The following is a 17,810-nucleotide window of genomic DNA, read 5'->3' as shown; positions in this document are numbered from 1 at the left end:
ATGTAGCACAGGTTCTAGCACTGACCCCTGTGGAACCCCGCTCATCACAGGGGCCCACTCTGACACCTCATCACGTACCATGACTCGTTGTTGCCTCCCTGTCAGGTATTCTCTGATCCATTGCAGCGCCTTTCCTGTTATAACTGCCTGATCCTCTAGCTTTTGCCTTAACCTCTTGTGAGGAACTGTGTCGAAAGCCTTCTTGCAGTCCAAGAAAATGCAGTGTGTACTCACCTAGTTGTACTCACCTAATTGTGGTTGCAGGGGTCGAGACTCAGCTCCTGGCCCCGCCTCTTCACTGATCGCTACTAGGTCCTCTCTCTCTGCTTCCTGAGCTTTATCATACCTCTTCTTAAAGCTATGTATGGTTCCTGCCTCCACTACTTCACTTGCTAGGCTATTCCACTTTCTGACGACTCTATGACTGAAGAAATACTTCCTAACGTCCCTGTGACTCGTCTGAGTCTTCAGCTTCCAGTTGTGACTTCTTGTTCCTGTGTCCCCTCTCTGGAACATCCTATCTCTGTTCACCTTGTCTATTCCCCGCAGTATCTTGTATGTCGTTATCATGTCTCCCCTGACCCTTCTGTCCTCCAGTGTCGACAGTCCAGTTTCCCTCAACCTTTCCTCGTACGACATTTCCCTGTGCTCTGGGACTAGCCTTGTTGCAAACCTTTGTACTTTCTCTAACTTCTTGACGTGCTTGACCAGGTGTGGGTTCCAGACTGGTGCTGCATACTCCAGTATGGGCCTAACATACACAGTGTACAGTGTCTTGAACGATTCCTTATTAAGGTATCGGAACGCTATTCTCAGGTTTGCCAGGTGCCCGTATGCTGCAGCAGTTATTTGGTTGATGTGTGCCTCCGGTGACGTGCTCGGTGTTATGGTCACCCCGAGGTCTTTCTCCCTGAGTGAGGTCTGTAGTCTTTGTCAACCTAGCCTATACTCTGTCTGCGGTCTTCTTTGCCCCTCCCCAATCTTCATGACTTTGCATTTGGCAGGATTGAATTCGAGAAGCCAGTTTCTGGACCACATATCCAGCCTGTCCAGGTCTCTTTGCAGTCCTGCCTCATCCTCATCCGATTTAATTCTTCTCATCAACTTCACATCATCTGTGAATAGGGACACTTCAGAGTCTATTCCTTCCATCATGTCGTTCGCATATATCAAAAATAGCACTGGTCCTAGAACTGACCCCTGTGGGACCCCGCTCGTCTCAGGCGCCCACTGTGATACCTCTTCACGTACCATGACTCGTTGTTGCCTCCCTGTCAGGTATTCCCTGATTCATTGCAGTGCCCTCCCTGTTACATGCGCCTGATCCTCCAGCTTCTGCACTAATCTCTTGTTGGGAACTGTGTCAAAGGCCTTCCTGCAGTCTAGGAAAACGCAATCAACCCACCCCTCTCTCTCGTGTCTTACTTCTGTTACCTTATAAAACTCCAGGAGGTTTATGATACAAGATTTGCCTTCCATGAACCCATGCTGGTTTTCATTAATAATCTTGTTCCGTTCCAGGTGTTCGACCACTCTCCTCCTGATAATCTTCTCCATGACTTTGCGCACAATACATGTCAGAGACACAGGTCTGTAGTTTAGCGCCTCGTTTCTGTTTCCTTTCTTAAATATGGGGACTACATTTGCTGTCTTCCATTTCTCAGGTAGTTGCCCAGTTTCAAGGGATGTGTTGAAGATTGTGGTTAGAGGTACGCACAGCATCTCTGCTCCTTCTCTAAGGACCCATGGGGAGATGATATCTGGTCCCATCGCCTTTGAGGTATCAAGGTCACTTAGCAGCTTCTTCACCTCCTCCTCGGTTGTTCGTATGTCATCCAACACTTGTTGGTATATTCCCTCTTGATGTTCCCTTCTGTGCTGTCTTCCCACAGCCCTTCATGTCTCTACTGTAAAAACTTCCTTAAATCTCCTGTTTAGCTCCTCACATACCTCCTGATCATTTCTTGTGAGTTCTCCGCCTTCTGTCCTTAATCTGATCACCTGGTCTTTGACTGCTGTCTTCCTCCTGATGTGGCTATACAACAGTTTCGGGTCAGTCTTGATTCTCGATGCTATGTCATTTTCATACTGTCGCTGGGCCTCCCTCCTTACCTGTGCGTACTCGTTCCTGGATCTGCGTGTGTGTGTGTGTGTGTGTGTGTGTGTGTGTGTGTGTGTGTGTGTGTGTACTCACCTAGTTGTACTCACCTAGTTGAGGTTGCAGGGGTTGAGTCCATGCTCCTGGCCCCGCCTCTTCACTGGTCGCTACTAGGTCACTCTCCCAGAAACATGAGCTTTATCGTACCTCTGCTTAAAGCTATGTATGGATCCTGCCTCCACTACATCGCTTCCCAAATTATTCCACTTCCTGACTACTCTGTGGCTGAAGAAATACTTCCTAACATCCCTTTGATTCATCTGTGTCTTCAGCTTCCAACTGTGTCCCTGTGTTGCTGTGTCCAGTCTCGGGAACATCCTGTCTTTGTCCACCTTGTCAATTCCTCTCAGTATTTTGTAAGTCGTTATCATGTCCCCCCTATCTCTCCTGTCCTCCAGTGTCGTCAGGTTGATTTCCCTTAACCTCTCATCATAGGACATACCTCTTAACTCTGGGACTAGTCTTGTTGCAAACCTTTGCACTTTCTCTAGTTTCTTTACATGCTTGGCAAGGTGTGGGTTCCAAACTGGTGCCGCATACTCCAATATGGGCCTAACGTACACGGTGTACAGGGTCCTGAATTATTCCTTATTAAGATGTCGGAATGCTGTTCTGAGGTTTGCTAGGCGCCCATATGCTGCAGCAGTTATTTGGTTGATGTGCGCTTCAGGAGATGTGCCTGGTGTTATACTCACCCCAAGATCTTTTTCCTTGAGTGATGTTTGTAGTCTCTGGCCCCCTAGACTGTGTGTGTGTGTGTGTGTGTGTGTGTGTGTGTGTGTATGTGTGTGTGTGTGTGTGTGGGTGTGTGTGTGTGTGTACTCACCTATTTGTATTCACCTATTTGTGGTTGCAGGGGTCGATTCACAGCTCCTGGCCCCGCCTCTTCGCTGATTGCTACTAGGTCCTCTCTCTCCCTGCCCCATGAGCTCTATCATACCTCGCCTTAAAACTATGTATGGTTCCTGCCTCCACCACATCACTTTCTAGGCTATTCCATGGCCTGACTACTCTATGACTGAAGAAATACTTCCTAACATCCCTTTGATTCATCTGAGTCTTCAACTTCCAATTGTGACCTCTTGTGTCTGTGTCCCATCTCTGGAACATCCCGTCTTTGTCCACCTCGTCTATTCCGCGCAGTATTTTATATGTCGTTATCATGTCTCCTCTGACCCTCCTGGCCTCCAGTGTCGTGAGGCCGATTTCCCTCAACCTTTCTTCGTAGGACAATCCCCGTAGCTCTGGTACTAGCCTTGTTGCAAACCTTTGCACTTTCTCTAATTTCTTGACGTGCTTGACTAGGTGTGGATTCCAAACTGGTGCTGCATACTCCAGTATGGGCCTGACGTAGATGGTATACAGAGTCTTAAACGAATCCTTACTGAGGTATCGGAACGGTATCCGTAGGTTTGCCAGGCGCCCGTATGCTGCAGCAGTTATCTGATTTATGTGCGCCTCAGGAGATATGCTCGGTGTTATACTCACCCCCAGATCTTTTTCCTTGAGTGAGGTTTGCAGTCTTTGGTCATCTAAACTATATTGTGTCTGCGGTCTTCTTTGCCCTTCCCCAATCTTCATGGCTTTGCATTTGGCAGGGTTAAATTCAAGGAGCCAGTTGCTGGACCAGGCTTGTAGACTGTCCAGGTCTCTTTGTAGTCCTGCCTGATCCTCGTCTGATTTGATTCTTCTCATTAACTTCACATCATCTGCAAACAAGGACACTTCTGAGTCTATCCCTTCCGTTATGTCGTTCACGTATACCAAGAACAGCACAGGTCCTAGGACTGACCCCTGTGGAACCCCGCTTTTCACAGGCGCCCACTCTGACACCTCGTCGCGTACCATGACTCGTTGTTGCTTCCCTGTCAGATATTCTCTGATCCATTGCAGTGCCTTTCCTGTTATGTGTGCCTGGTCCTCTAGCTTTTGCAGTAACCTCTTGTGAGGAACTGTGTCGAAGGCCTTCTTGCAGTCCAAAAATACGCAGTCGATCCACCCCTCTCTCTCTTGTTTTACTTCTGTCACCTTGTCATAAAACTCTAGTAGGTTTGTGACACAGGATTTTCCTTCCCTGAAACCGTGCTGGTTGTCAATTATACACTTGTTTCTTTCCAGGTGCCCCACCACTCTCCTCCTGATGATCTTCTCCATGACCTTGCATACTATACACGTTAGTGATACAGGTCTGTAGTTTAGTGCCTCATGTCTGTCTCCCTTTTTAAAAATTGGGACTACATTTTCCATACCTCAGGGAGTTGCCCAGTTTCAAATGATGTGTTGAAGATCTTTGTTAATGGCTCACACAATATCTCTGCTCCCTCTTTAAGGACCCATGGAGAGATGTTGTCTGGTCCCACCGCCTTTGAGGTGTCAAGTTCGCATAGCAGCTTCTTCACCTCCTCCTTGGTTATATGTACCTCATCCAGCACTTGCTGGTGTGCCCCCCTGTTCTGATTTCTTGGAGTCCTACTGGTTTCCACTGTAAATACCTCTTTAAATCTTGTGTTGAGCTCCTGACATACCTCTTGGTCGTTTCTTGTGAATTCCCCATCACCCTTCCTCAGTCTGATTACCTGGTCCTTGACTGTTGTTTTCCTCCTGATGTGGCTGTACAACAGCTTCGGGTCAGTCTTTACTTTTGATGCTATGTCATTTTCATATTGTCTCTGAGCCTCCCTTCTTACCTGTGCATATTCGTTTCTGGCTCTTCGGCTGATTTCTTTATTTTCCTGAGTTCTCTGTCTTCTGTACCTTTTCCATTCTCTAGTACACCTAGTTTTTGCCTCCCTACACCTTTGGGTGAACCAAGGACTCGTTCTGTTCTTCCCATTATTTCTGTTTCCCTTGGGAACAAACCTCTCCTCTGCCTCCTTGCATTTTGTTGCTACATAGTCCATCATTTCTTGTACTGGTTTTCCCACTGAATGTCTTGAAGGAAGTTCCTCATGCCTGAGTAGTTCCCCCTTTTGTAGTTTGGTTTTTCCCAGCCTATTCCTGCTACTCTCTCCACTTGGAGCTCAACTATGTAGTCGAAGCACAGAACCACATGATCACTAGCTCCCAGGGGCCTTTCATACATGATACCCTCGATGTCCGAACTACTCATGGTGAATACAAGGTCCAACCTTACTGGTTCATCCTCTCCTCTCTATCTGGTAGTGTCTCTAACATGTTGATGCATGAGGTTCTCCAGTACCACATTCATCATCTTGGCTCTCCATGTTTCAGGACCCCCATGGGGCTCCAGGTTTTCCCAGTCAATCTCCTTGTGATTGAAATCACCCATAACTAGTAACTTTGCTCCCCCCATGTGTGCTCTCCTGGCCACCTCGGCTAGTGTGTCGATCATTGCTCTGTTGCTCTCATCGTATTCTTCTCTTGGCCTCCTGCAGTTCTGTGGTGGGTTGTACATTACTGCAATTATCACCTTATGTCCCTCAGACTGGATTGTTCCTACTAAGTAGTCCCTTTCGCCCATGCCATCCATTCCTTCCATTTTCTCAAAACCCCACTGGTTTTTAATGAGCAGTGCAACTCCTCCTCCCCCTCTCCTCCCTCTGTCTTTCCTGAGGATTTGATATCCGGATGGAAAGATTGAATCTGTTATTATTCTGGTGAGTTTTGTTTCTGTGAGTGCTATTATGTCTGGGGATGTCTCTTTGATTCTTTCGTGCCACTCCTCATACTTGTTTGTTATTCCATCTGCATTTGTATACCACACCTTCAACTTCTTTTCTAAGACTGTGGTCTGGGAAGTATATTGGGGTTGGGGAAGTGGGAGACCTGGTAAGGAACTATAGGTTGTTGCTGTGGGGGTGAAGTTTGTAATGTAGTGGGTGGGGGCATTGGATGTGGCATGGGTGTTTTGATTTAGAGTGTTTGGTTGCACTGGGGTTGACCTGGTTGGGAGGCTTCTATAGGAAGTTGTGAGGGAGGCTGTATTTGATCTTCTTCCTGGGTCTGGGATCTCCTGTCTGTCTTCTCCATCCCCTCTCTTTCCTCCTTTCGCCTTTGTACCATCTCTCTCAGTTTCTTCCTTTCTTCTTGTGTTCTGTCGCGGTCGAGATACACCTTCCTGTATGCCGTCATGTCCCTTAATCGTGCTTTCTCCTGCAGGATCCTGGTCCGAGTCGCTTCTGCCTTGAAGGTCACTCTCACTGGCCGGGTTCTTTTTTTTACAAACCCCCCTATTCTCCGAAAATTTTCCAGCTGGGTCATATCGTCTTCTCCTATTGCTTTCATGATGCTTTCAATTGCTTTTTTTCCCTTGTTTTCTTGCTTCATATGTTTTCCCTTCGACTTCCTGGAGCCCATACACAAAGACTGACCTCACCCTTTCATTCTCCCACTGCATATCCCTGTGTATCCCCTCATTTAATTTGGTTTCCTCCACTGCAGCTTTCCTTTCATCAGTTTCACTGGCTAATGTACTTGGGCTCAGTGGCCTGTCATTTTCCCTTCTCGGCTTTCCTTGGGCTCTGTTGTTGTCTGTTAGGGTCTCCACATAAAGCTTAGCTCTTTCATTTGCTACAGTCTCCTCTGATAGATCATCTCCATGCAGTTGTGCCCCTTCTTTCCCTACAGTCCCCTTATTTGTGGCTGAGGTAGCAGTCTCTGTTGTCAACCCCAAAATGTTCTTTAGTTCTTTAGGCTGTTTCAGATTTTTCAATTCCTCTTCTAAACTCTGTATCCTAGCTTCTGCTGCTTTGACATGCACCTCCCACTTCCTGCTTTCCATATCTATCCTCTCTTCCATTCTCATGCTAAGTTCTTCTAGTTCCTTTTCCCATTCATGATTCCTTTTTATGAGCTCTGCTGCCCAATCTTCCTTTGCATTTTCCTCCTCCTGTCCCTTGGTTTTTCTTGTTGCTCTCTGGCAACCCATTTTTGTTTTAACCTGATTGCCTCAGAGTGGGAAACCTATGTAGTTCTGTATGTTAGGTTAGTAGTGTGTATGTCAGAGTGTGGGGGGGGGGGGGGGAAGTAGTGGAGGAACTGTGGCTATGTGGGAGCTGAGTGGGGAGGGGTGGGGAGGGTTTAGGGTGAACGGGGGAGGGGAGGGATCAGGGGAAGTAGTGAGATGTCGGTGGTGAGGGGGGAGTGTATGTATGTCTGGATATGTGTGTGTGTGTACTCACCTATTTGTACTCACCTATTTGTGGTTGCAGGGGCCGAGTCATAGCTCCTGGCCCCGCCTCTTCACTGATTGCTACTAGGTCCTCTCTCTCCCTGCTACATGAGCTTTATCATACCTCGCCTTAAAACTATGTATGGTTCCCGCCTCCACTACTTCACTTTCTAGACTATTCCATGACTTGACTACTCTATGACTGAAGAAATACTTCCTAACATCCCTTCGATTCATCTGAGTCTTCAACTTCCAATTGTGACCTCTTGTGTCTGTGTCCCATCTCTGGAACATCCTGTCTTTGTCCACCTTGTCTATTCTGCGCAGTATTTTATATGTCGTTATCATGTCTCCCCTGACCCTCCTGGCCTCCAGTGTCGTCAGGCCGATTTCCCTCAACCTTTCTTCGTAGGACAATCCCCGTAGCTCTGGGACTAGTCTTGTTGCAAACCTTTGCACTTTCTCTAATTTCTTGACGTGCTTGACTAGGTGTGGATTCCAAACTGGTGCTGCATACTCCAGTATGGGCCTGACGTAAATGGTATACAGGGTCTTGAACGACTCCTTACTGAGGTATCGGAACGCTATCCGTAGGTTTGCCAGGCGCCCGTATGCTGCAGCAGTTATCTGATTTATGTGCGCCTCAGGAGATATGCTCGGTGTTATACTCACCCCCAGATCTTTTTCCTTGAGTGAGGTTTGCAGTCTTTGGCCATCTAAACTATATTGTGTCTGCGGTCTTCTTTGCCCTTCCCCAATCTTCATGACTTTGCATTTGGCAGGGTTAAACTCAAGGAGCCAGTTGCTGGACCAGGCTTGCAGCCTGTCCAGGTCTCTTTGTAGTCCTGCCTGATCCTCATCCGATTTGATTCTTCTCATTAACTTCACATCATCTGCAAACAAGGACACTTCTGAGTCTATCCCTTCCGTTATGTCGTTCACATATACCAAGAACAGCACAGGTCCTAGGACTGACCCCTGTGGAACCCCGCTTGTCACAAGCGCCCACTCTGACACCTCGTCACGTACCATGACTCGTTGTTGCCTCCCTGTCAGGTATTCTCTGATCCATTGCAGTGCCTTTCCTGTTATGTGTGCCTGATCTTCTAGCTTTTTCAGTAACCTCTTGTGAGGAACTGTGTCGAAGGCCTTTTTGCAGTCCAAAAAAATGCAGTCGATCCACCCCTCTCTCTCTTGTCTTACTTCTGTCACCTTGTCATAAAACTCTAGTAGGTTTGTGACACAGGATTTTCCTTCCCTGAAACCATGCTGGTTGTCAATTATACACTTGTTTCTTTCCAGGTGCTCCACCACTCTCCTCCTGATGATCTTCTCCATGACCTTGCATACTATACACGTTAGTGATACAGGTCTGTAGTTTAGTGCCTCATGTCTGTCTCCCTTTTTAAAAATTGGGACTACATTTGCCATCTTCCATACCTCAGGGAGTTGCCCAGTTTCAAATGATGTGTTGAAGATCTTTGTTAATGGCACACACAATATCTCTGCTCCCTCTTTAAGGACCCACGGAGAGATGTTGTCTGGTCCCACCGCCTTTGAGGTGTCAAGTTCGCATAGCAGCTTCTTCACTTCCTCCTTGGTTATATGTACCTCATCCAGCACTTGCTGGTGTACCCCCCTGTTCTGATTTCCTGGAGTCCTACTGGTTTCCACTGTAAATACTTCTTTAAATCTCGTGTTGAGCTCCTGACATACCTCTCGGTGGTTGCTTGTGAATTCCCCATCACCCTTCCTCAGTCTGATTACCTGGTCCTTGACTGTTGTTTTCCTCCTGATATGGCTGTACAACAGCTTCGGGTCAGTCTTGACTTTCGATGCTATGTCATTTTCATATTGTCGCTGAGCCTCCCTTCTTATCTGTGCATATTCATTTCTGGCTCTTCGGCTAATCTCTTTATTTTCCTGAGTTCTCTGTCTTCTGTACCTTTTCCATTCTCTAGTACACCTAGTTTTTGCCTCCCTACACCTTTGGGTGAACCAAGGACTCGTTCTGTTCTTCCCATTATTTCTGTTTCCCTTGGGAACAAACCTCTCCTCTGCCTCCTTGCATTTTGTTGCCACATAGTCCATCATTTCTTGTACTGGTTTTCCTGTCAGTTCCCTCTCCCACTGAATGTTTTGAAGGAAGTTCCTCATGCCTGAGTAGTTCCCCCTTTTGTAGTTTGGTTTTTCCCATCCTATTCCTGCTACTCTCTCCACTTGGAGCTCAACTATGTAGTCGAAGCACAGAACCACATGATCACTAGCTCCCAGGGGCCTTTCATACAAGATATCCTCGATGTCTGAACTACTCAAGGTGAATACAAGGTCCAGTCTTGCTGGTTCATCTTCTCCTCTCTCTCTGGTAGTGTCTCTAACATGTTGATGCATGAGGTTTTCCAGTACTACATCCATCATGTTGGCTCTCCATGTTTCGGAACCCCCATGGGGCTCCAGGTTTTCCCAGTCAATCTCCTTGTGATTGAAATCACCCATAACTAGTAACTTTGCTCCCCCCACGTGTGCTCTCCTGGCCACCTCGGCTAGTGTCTCGACCATGGCTCTGTTGCTCTCATCGTATTCTTCTCTTGGTCTCCTGCAGTTCTGTGGTGGGTTGTACATTACTGCAATTATCACCTTATGTCCCTCAGACTGGATTGTTCCTACTAAGTAGTCCTTTTCACCCGTGCCATCCATTCCTTCCATTTTCTCAAAACCCCACTGGCTTTTAATGAGCAGTGCAACTCCTCCTCCCCCTCTCCTCCCTCTGTCTTTCCTGAAGATTTGATATCCGGGTGGAAAGATTGAATCTGTTATTTTCTGGTGAGTTTTGTTTCTGTGAGTGCTATTATGTCTGGGGATGTCTCCTTGATTCTTTCGTGCCACTCCTCATACTTATTTGTTATTCCATCTGCATTTGTATACCATACCTTCAACTTCTTTTCTAAGACTGTGGTCTGGGAGGTGTATTGGGGTTGGGGAAGTGGGAGACCTGATAAGGAACTATGGGTGGTTGCTGTGGGGGTGGAGTTTGTAATGTAGTGGGTGGGGGCATTGGATATGGCATGGGTGTTGTGGTTTAGAGTGTTTGGCTGCACTGGGGTTGACCTGGTTGGGAGGCTTCTATAGGAAGTTGTGAGGGAGGTTGTATTTGATCTTCTTCCTGTGTCTGGGATCTCCTGTCTGTCTTCTCCATCCCCTCTCTTTCCTCCTTTCGCCTTTGTACCATCTCTCTCAGTTTCCGCCTTTCATCTTGTGTTCTGTCGCGGTCGAGATACACCTTCCTGTATCCCGGCATGTCCCTTAATCGTGCTTTTTCCTGCAGTATCCTGTTCCGAGTCGATTCTGCCTTGAAGGTCACTTTCACTGGCCGGATTCTTTTTTTTACAAACCCCCCTATTCTCCGAAAATTTTCCAGCTGGGTCATGTCGTCTTCTCCGATTACTTTCATGATGCTTTCAATTGCTTTTTTTTCCCCTTGTTTTCTTGCTTCATATGTTTCCCCTTCAACTTCCTGTAGCCCATACACAAAGACTGACCTCACCCTTTCATTCTCCCACTGCATATCCCTGTGTATCCCCTCATTCAATTTGATTTCCTCTATTGCAGCTTTCCTTTCTTCAGTTTCACTAGCTACTGTACATGGGCTCAGTGGCCTGTCATTTTCCCATCTCGGCTTTCCCTGGGCTCTGTTGTGGTCTTTTAGGGCCTCCACATATAGCTTAGCTCTTTCATTTACTACAGTCTCCACTGATAGAGCTTCTACATGCAGTTTTGCTCCTCCTTTCCCTACAGTCCTCTTATTTGTGGCTGAGGTAGCGGTCTCTGTTGTCAATCCCATAATGTTCTTTAGTTCTTTAGGCTGTTTCAGATTTTCCAGTTCCTCTTCTAAACTCTGTATCCTGGCCTCTGCTGCTTTGACTTTCACCTCCCACTTCCTGCTTTCCATGTCTATCCTCTCTTCCATTCTCATGCTAATTTCTTCTAGTTTCTTTTCCCATTCTTGTTCCCTTTTTGTGAGCTCTGCTGCCCAATCTTCCTTTGCAGTTTCCTCCTCCTGTCCCTTGGGTTTTCTTGTTGCTCTCTGGCAACCCATTTTTGTTTTATCCTGATTGCCTCAGAGTGGGAAACCTATGTAATTCTGTATGTTAGGTTAGTATTGTATATACACTACGCTACTTTACTTTTTGAAGATTATAGGATTATTTTTTCTCGCTCAATTCCTTATTATTATATACTAATGTTTATTATAACAATAATTACGCGTGCACACGTGTGTTTGTATGTGCGTACTTGTTTACTAGCTTGTCCCTCAGAAAAACGGGGGGGGGGGGGTTCACTAGGCTACACAACTCTTCAGGAGTTTACCTGGCGATATTTAGATAATTTACTAACCACTATCTATCTCCTGGTACTGAAATAGGGAGAGAGAGATGGTATAGCATACAACCAGCAGGGCGAGACACTTGAGACTTTAGACACTAACCAAAATTAACCACAAATAGGCAAGTGATGTCGTCTGCACAACAATGGAGGTTCCTGCTGGTCGTCTATCAACTCCTTCAATTTTGTAACTCCTTCAGGAACTTTATCATGCATTCAAGTTTTTATTTTCTTTTTCTTTTAAGACTTGGTATTCCCTCTTTTTTCTTTAGTACAGTATTATGGTCATAACAAGTCTGATGATGTTAGCTACATTCACAACACCAACAGCTGGGGATTGACTAATTTTTCTTACTTTCAGTATTTACTTAATCACTCTTTTATGACCTTATCACTACACTGCTGCTATAATCAACCAACATATGTATTTGTTAATATTTCAGATCACACCGTTAACCCAATTAACTGTTTGGATATTTTGTGTCAACACTGCGGCCAGTAGCCTGATCAGCTGACTGCTACCCTCCCTCACTCAAATTTCATTCAAATATAAATTGTAAAATTCTTGATCCTATCACATTATTCGCACTCTTGAAAGCTATTACACTCTTGTAGGTATGTTCACTGATTCACTCACGTACGATGACCGCTAATAATATCTTAGGACAGCCACTAAAACGCTAAATCCTGGGAGCACTATTTAGCGATACTGCTTCACGTGTGTGTGTGTGTGTGTGTGTGTGTGTGTGTGTGTGTGTGTGTGTGTGTGTGTGTGTTGTGTGTGAGTGTGTGTGTGTGTGTGTGTGTGTGTGTGTAATTTTGTGTGTAATTGTGTGTGGAATTATGTGTGGGTTTATTATGTACTGAAAGGTAGGTGGCTTGTGCATTTAAGGTAAGTCTCAGTGGTCCTTGGCTGCCCACACCTTCTTGTGACCTGACCCCCAACCTCCTGGGACTTACCGGCACTTACTTACAGTATGTGTGTGTGTACTCACTCACCTATTTGTACTCACCTATTTGTGGTTGCAGGGGTCGAGTCCTAGCTCCTGGCCCCGCCTCTTCACCGGTTGCTACTAGGCCCTCTCTCTCCCCGCTCCATGAGCTTTATCAAACCTCATCTTAAAACTGTGTATGGTTCCTGCCTCCACTACGTCATTTTCTAGACTATTCCACTGCCTTACAACTCTATGACTGAAGAAATACTTCCTACTATCTCTCTGACTCATTTGTGTCTTCAACTTCCAATTGTGGCCTCTTGTTTCTGTGTCCCCTCCCTGGAACATCCTGTCTTTGTCCACCTTGTCTATTCCACGCAGTATTTTATATGTCGTTACCATGTCTTCCCTGACCCTCCTGTCCTCCAGTGTCGTCAGGCCGATTTCCCTTAATCTTTCTTCATAGGACATTCCCCTTAGCTCTGGAACTAACCTTGTCGCAAACCTTTGTACTTTCTCTAGTTTCTTGACGTGCTTTATCAAGTGCGGGTTCCAAACAGGTGCTGCATACTCCAGTATGGGCCTGACATACACGGTGTACAGTGTCTTGAATGATTCCTTACTAAGGTATCGGAATGCTGTTCTCAGGTTTGCCAGGCGCCCATATGCTGCAGCAGTTATCTGATTGATGTGTGCTTCCGGAGACATGCTCGGTGTTATACTCACCCCAAGATCTTTCTCCTTGAGTGAGGTTTGCAGTCTTTGGCCACCTAGCCTATACTCTGTCTGTGGTCTTCTGTGCCCTTCCCCTATCTTCATGACTTTGCATTTGGCAGGATTAAATTCGAGAAGCCATTTGCTGGACCAGGTGTCCAGTCTGTCCAGGTCTCTTTGAAGTCCTGCCTGGTCCTCATCAGATTTAATTCTCCTCATTAACTTCACATCATCTGCAAACAGGGACACTTCTGAGTCTAACCCTTCCGTCATGTCGTTCACATATACCAAAAATAGCACTGGTCCTAGGACCGACCCCTGTGGGACCCCGCTCGTCACAGGTGCCCACTGTGATACATCATTAAGTACCATGACTCGTTGTTGCCTCCCTGTCAGGTATTCTCTGATCCATTGCAGTGCCCTTCCTGTTATATGCGCCTGATGCTCTAGCTTCTGCACTAATCTCTTGTGAGGAACTGTGTCAAAGGCCTTCTTGCAGTCCAAGAAGATGCAATCAACCCACCCCTCTCTCTCTAGTCTTACTTCTGTTATTTTATCATAAAACTCCAGAAGGTTTGTGACACAGGATTTGCCTTCCGTGAATCCGTGCTGGTTGGCATTTATACTCCTGTTCCGTTCCAGGTGCTCCACCACTCTCCTCCTGATAATCTTCTCCATAATTTTGCATACTATACACGTCAATGACACAGGTCTATAGTTTAGTGCCTCTTTTCTGTCTCCTTTTTTAAAAATGGGAACTACATTTGCCGTCTTCCATACCTCAGGTAGTTGCCCAGTTTCCAGGGATGTGTTGAAGATTGTGGTAAGTGGCACGCACAACATATCTGCTCCCTCTCTAAGGACCCACGGGGAGATGTTGTCCGGTCCCATTGCCTTTGAGGTATCGATGTCCCTTAGCAGTTTCTTCACCTCCTCATCTGTATGTATGTCGTCCAACACTTGTTGGTGTATTCCTTGCTGGTGTCCCCATCTGGTCTGTTCCCCCAGAGTCCTTCCTGTCTCTACTGTAAATACTTCCTTAAATCTCGTGTTGAGCTCCTCGCATACCTCTTGATCGTTTCTTGTGAGTTCTCCACCTTCTTTCCTCAGCCTTATCACCTGGTCCTTGACTGTTGTCTTCCTCCTAATGTGGCTATACAGCAGTTTCGGGTCAGATTTGACTTTCGATGCTATGTCGTTTTCATACTGTCGCTGGGCCTCCCTCCTTATCTGTGCATACTCGTTTCTGGCTCTTCTACTAATCTCCTTGTTTTCCTGGGTCCTATGCCTCCTGTACCTTTTCCATTCTCTGTTGCACTTAGTTTTTGCCTCCCTACACCTTCGGGTAAACCAAGGACTCGTTTTGGTCTTCCTATTATTTCTGTTTCCCTTGGGAACAAAACTTTCCTCTGCCTCCTTGCACTTTGTTGCCACATATTCCATCATCTCGTTTACTGATTTTCCTACCATTTCTCTGTCCCACTGAACCTCCTGCAGGAAGTTTCTCATACCTGTGTAGTCCCCCCTTTTATAGTTTGGCCTGTCCCCTTCAGTTCCTGTTACCTTCTCCTCTTGTAACTCTACTATATAGTCAAAACTCAGAACCACATGATCGCTAGCTCCAAGGGGCCTCTCGTAAGTGATGTCCTCAATGTCTGAACTGCTCAGGGTGAACACAAGATCCAGTCTTGCTGGCTCATCCTCCCCTCTCTCTCTGGTTGTGTCCCTGACATGTTGATGCATGAGGTTTTCAAGTACCACATCCATCATCTTGGCTCTCCATGTTTCGGGACCCCCATGTGGCTCCAGGTTTTCCCAGTCGATCTCCCTGTGGTTGAAATCGCCCATTACCAGTAACTTTGCTCTGCTCGAGTGAGCTCTTCTTGCCACCTCAGCCAGTGTGTCCACCATCACCCTGTTGTTTTCTTCGTACTCCTCTCTTGGCCTCCTGCAGTTCTGTGGTGGGTTATACATCACTCCAATGACTACTTTATGTTCTCCGGACTGAATTGTACCTACAATGTAGTCTCTTTCTCCAATCATGTCCATGCCTTCCATTTCCTCAAATCCCCATCGGTGTTTTATGAGCAGTGTGTGTGTGTGTGTGTATGTGTGTATGTGGGTGTGTGTATGTGGGTGTGTGTGTGTGTGTGTGTGTGTGTGTGTGTATGTGTGTGTGTGTGTGTGTGTGTGTGTGTGTGTGTGTAATTATGTGTCGAATTATGTGTGGGTTTATTATGTGTCTGAAAAGTAGGTGGCTTGTGCTTGGAGTGTAATGTAGATTCTCAGTTGTCGCTTGCGTCCACAACCTCTTGTGACCTGACTCCAACCCTTACAGTGTTGCCTATGCTCGACCTGCTTATAGTGAGTTAATCGCCTTGTTCAATGGATTACCATTTGCTAAACCTTATTGAATACTTGAGTGCCTATTCTTTATCGTGCTATGAGAGTTAGACCATTCACATTCATCTTGGCGGTTAATTGGAACCTGAACCCCACACCCAAACAACCACTCATAGGTGATACAGTACTTGTAGTGCAGCTGTAGCACTGTAGACTGTCCAGGTCGATGTGACGTCCTGGCGTAGATCCAGCTCGATGTACGTCCTGGCGTAGATCCACCTGTGTGTGTGTGTGTGTGTGTGTGTGTGTGTGTGTGTGCGTGTGTGTGTGTGTGTGTGTAGGTGTGTGTGTGTGTGTGTGTGTGTGTGTGTGTGTGTGTGTGTGTGTGTGCATTGAGTATACTGATCTATTTGTACTCCCCTATTTGAGATTCTACCTATAGTTTCTAGTATCCATGCCCAGCTTTTCAGCTTGCCATTTACCAGGTTCCCGCCTTCGTAGCCTCGTTGAGTCTGCCTCCACCACTGCCTCATCGATATCACTCCTCTTTCCGACCACTCGGTGAATGAAGGAACGCTTTCCTAACATCCTTTTGAATAATCTGTCTTTATCTTACAGCTGTGTGCTCCACTTTCCATTTTCTACATTTCAAACATCCTGTCCCTTAGCTGACCTATCAGTTACCCTGAGTAACTCTTATGTTTTCAAAATGTCTTCGCTGGTTTTTCTGACCTCCGACGTCGTCAAATTCAATTTAAATAGCTACTCCTCTAGTCCCTCAGTTCAGGAGCAAGTTTTGTTGCATGCCTCTGCACTTTCTCCAGTATCATGATATGCTTTTTCAGGTGCGGGTTCCATACTGGTGCTGCTCACTTCAAGACAGACCTGATGTATGTTGTACCAAGGTCCTGGTATAACTCTCTGTTGAGTTTCCTGAAGCAACTCTTGATTTGCCAGACGAGCATTGGCTGTGGAGGTTATCCAACTGATGTGAACCTCTGGTAATTTACCAGAAATTATACTCTCCTTCAAGTTCTTCTGTCTGAGTGAAGTCTACAGCCTTTGTCCCTTAGAAAAAACCTTACCACGAGAGGGGTTAGAACCCGCGATCAGAGAGTCTTAAAACTCCAGTGGCTAACGCTTCGGTCTGGAGTTTTAAGACTTTCTGATTGCGGGTTCTAACCCCACCCGTGGTATGGTTTGTTTGTAATCGTGTCATTACGATTTCGTGAGTCATTTTGTCCCTTAGTCTATACCCCGTTTTCAATCTTGTTGCTCCAATATTTATGACCTTCATTTAGTGGGATTGAAATCAAGTAACGTCTTATTCTATCAATCTAACAACGTGTCCATATACGCCTGGAGCATTTCCTTGTCCTTATTTGTTTAGTTTCTGCTCCTCTGTTTCACATCATCTGTTCCACCGGGAATGTCATTCTCAAAAATCACTAAAAGAAGTGGTTCTATTACCGATCTTTGCGGAATCCCATTACTTACTGTTGTCCAATCTGACGTCTCTTCCCTGACAGTCACTCTTTGCTTCCTTCTCCCAAGATACTCTCTGATCTAACTGATCCACCTCAAGTTTTTTGGCCGAGCGTCTTGTGTAATTCAGTATCGAAGGCCTTTTTGCAATCTAAGAAAAATGCAACCGACACATCTGTCTTCTGTCTCACAAGTTATTGTCTATAAAACCATTTATTTCTATATATTGTCCTACTCTTCCCTTGATAAATTTCTTCATTACCTTGCAAAGAATACGTTTCAGAGAAACTGGTTTATAGCATAGTGTCTCCTCTCTGTCTCCTTTCTTAAATAAAAAGACTTCTTTAAATGTCTTCCAGAACTCTGGCAACTGTCCCTTACCCACTGACTTATTACAGCCGGTTCATTAAATGTTTCCAGTTCATTAAACGTTTCTTTACCTCATCTATTTTTGTGTGGATTGCATCTAGCACTTCTTGTTGCGTCCTGTCTCTTAGTGTTCCTAGTACAGCCGCTGTTACCACTCAGAAGACAGCTTGTTGCGTCGTGTCTCTTAGTGTTGCTAGTACAGCCGCTGTTACCACTCAGAAGACAGCTTGTTGCGTCGTGTCTCTTAGTGTTGCTAGTACAGCCGCTGTTACCACTCAGAAGACAGCTTGTT

General features: G+C 46.0%; 1 protein-coding gene across 1 annotated transcript in view; it reads left to right on the top strand.

Moving 5' to 3' along the window:
- LOC128696605 (sodium-coupled monocarboxylate transporter 1-like) overlaps positions 1-17,810 on the top strand; it is a 278,238-nt gene that overhangs the window by 258,563 nt on the left and 1,865 nt on the right. The gene's annotated exons all lie outside the window — the stretch shown is intronic.

This window comes from Cherax quadricarinatus, chromosome 47 (assembly GCF_038502225.1).
Source record: "Cherax quadricarinatus isolate ZL_2023a chromosome 47, ASM3850222v1, whole genome shotgun sequence".
Taxonomy (NCBI): domain Eukaryota; kingdom Metazoa; phylum Arthropoda; class Malacostraca; order Decapoda; family Parastacidae; genus Cherax; species Cherax quadricarinatus.
The sequence above is the reverse complement of the archived record's forward strand: the minus strand, read 5'-3'. Positions and strand labels throughout refer to the sequence as shown.